The sequence below is a fragment of the Hylobates moloch genome, unplaced genomic scaffold (assembly GCF_009828535.3).
Source record: "Hylobates moloch isolate HMO894 unplaced genomic scaffold, HMol_V3 SCAFFOLD_4, whole genome shotgun sequence".
Classification (NCBI taxonomy): domain Eukaryota; kingdom Metazoa; phylum Chordata; class Mammalia; order Primates; family Hylobatidae; genus Hylobates; species Hylobates moloch.
Genome location: NW_026652279.1, coordinates 95,825,359 through 95,828,027, shown reverse-complemented (window position 1 = coordinate 95,828,027; position 2,669 = coordinate 95,825,359).

Genomic DNA, 2,669 nt, shown 5'->3' with positions numbered 1-2,669 from the left:
TTCACCATGTTAGCCAGGATGGTCTCGATCTCCCGACCTCGCGATCCGCCCACCTCGGCCTCGCAAAGTGTTGGGATTACAGGCATGAGCCACCGTGCCAGCCCTATTTTTAATTTTTTGAGGAACCTCCATGCTGTTTTCTATACTGGCTGTACTAATTTACTTTCCCGCCATCAGTGTACAAGGGTTCTGCTTTTTGCATATCCTTGCCAGCATTCAATCTTCCCTGTCTTTTTTATAATAGCCATTTACACTGCAGTGAGATGAATCTCATTATGGTTTTGATTTGCATTTTTCTGATAATTAGTTATGTTGAGCATTTTCCTGTTGGCCATTTGTATGTCTCTTTTGAGAAATGTCTATTCAGATCTTTTATGCGTTTTTAAAACATATTATTTTATTTATTTATTTATTTTTGCTGTTGAGTTGTTTGAGCTCCTTATTATATTCTGGTTATATTCTGCTTGTATCCTTTGTCAGATGGATAGCTTGTAAGTATTTTCTCCCATTCTCCGGGTTGTCTCTGTTGATGTTTTCTTCATTCTGCAGAAGGTTTTTAGCTTGATGTAACCTTATTTGTCTATTCTTGCTTTGGTTGCCTATGCTTTTGAGGTCTTATACAAAAAAAATCTTTGTCTAGACCAATGTCCTGGAGTATTTCCCCAATGTTTTATTTTAGTAATCCCCAGTTTCAGGTCTTAGATTTGAGCCTTTAATCTATTTTTATTTGATTTTTGTATAATGAGAGATAGGGGTCTAGATTTATTCTTTGATATGTAATTACCAGTTTTCCCAGCATCATTTATTGAAGAAACTGTCCTTTCCCCACTGTATGTTCTTAGCACCTTTGTTAAAATGAATTGACTATAAATGCATGGCTTTATATCTGGGTTCTCTCTATTTCTCTTTTTTTAAGAGATGGGGTCTCACAATTTTGCTGATCTCAAACTCCAGGCTTCAAGTGGTTCTCCCACCTTGGCCTCCCAATGGCTTCTCTATGCTGTTCCGTTGGTCTGTGTGTCTATTTTTATGCCAGTACCATGCTGATTTGGTTACTACAGCTTTGTAGTATGTTTTGAAGTCAGGTAGTGTAATGCCTCCAGTTTTGTTCTTTTTGCTCAGGATTGCTTTGGCTATACAAAATTTGTGGTTCCATATAAACTTTAGAATTGTGTTTTTCTGTTTCTGTGAAGAATATCATTGGTATTTTTATAGGGATTATATTGAATCTGTAATTTGCTTTGGGTAGTGTTGTCACTTGAATAATATTAATTCTAATCCATGAGCATGGAATATCTTTCCATTCTTTGGTGTCCTCTTCAATTTATTTCATCAGTGTATTAATAGTTTTTCTTATATAGATCTTTCACTTCTCTGGTGAAATTGATTCCTAGGTATTTTATGTTCTTTGTAGCTATTGTAAATGAGATTGTTTTCTTGATTTCTTTTTTCAGATTGTTTGCTCTTGGCATATAGAAATGCTACTGATTTTTATATGTTGATTTTGTATCCTGCAACTTACAATCATGTCCTTTGTGAACAAGGCTAATTTGACTTTTTCCTTTCTGGTTTGGATGCCCTTTATTTATTTCTCTTGCCTAATTTCTCTGTCCAGGACTTCCAATACTATGTTTAATAACAGTGGTGAAAGTGGGCATCCTTATCATGTTCCAGATCTTAGAGGAAAGGCTTTCAATTTTTCCCAATTGAGTATGATGTTGGTTGTGGGTTTGTCATGTATGGCCATTATTATTTTGAAGTATGTTCCTTCTATATCTAGTTTGTTGAGAATCTTTAACATAAAAAGATACTGAATTTTGTCAAATACTTTTTTCAGCATCTACTAAAATGATCACATGGTTTTTGTTCTTGGTTCTGTTAATGTCATATATCACATTTATAGATTTGTATATGTTGAACCATCTTTACATCCCTGAGAAGAATTCCACTTGATCATGGTGAATGATCTTTTTAATATGTTGGTAAATTCATTTTGCTAGTATTTGGTTAAGAATTTTTGCATCTACTGGCTGGGCATGGTGGCTTATGCCTGTAATCCCAGCACTTTGGGAGGCCAAGGTGGGTGAATCACTTGAGGTCAGGAGTTCAAGACCAGCTTGGCCAACATGGTAAAACCCCATCTCTACTAAAAATACAAATAGATAGCCAGGTGTAGTGGCATATGCCTGTAATCTCAGTTACTCTGGAGGCTGAGGCTACCTTGAACCCAGGAGGTGCAGGTTGTGGTGAGCTGAGATCACACTACTGCCCTCCAGCCTGGGCAACAGGGCTAGACTCTGTCTCAAAAAAAAAAAAAGAATTTTTTAATCTATGTTCATCAGTGATATTGGCCTACAATTTTCTTGCCTGGTTTTATTATCAGGGTAATGCTGGCCTCATAGAATGAGTTTGGAAGTATTCTGTGGTCTTCAATTTTTTTTCAAGGCTTTAGGAGAATTTTTTTTTTTGAGTCAGAGTTTCACTCTCATTGCCCAGGCTGGAGTGCAGTGCTGCAATCTTGGCTCACTGCAGCCTTGACTTCTGGGGCTTAGATCCTCCCACCTCAGTGACGTCCTGAGTAGCTAAGACTTCAGGCACGCACCACTTTGCCTGGCTAGGTATTAGTTTTTCTTTAAATGCTTCATAGAAATCAGCAGTGAAACCATCTG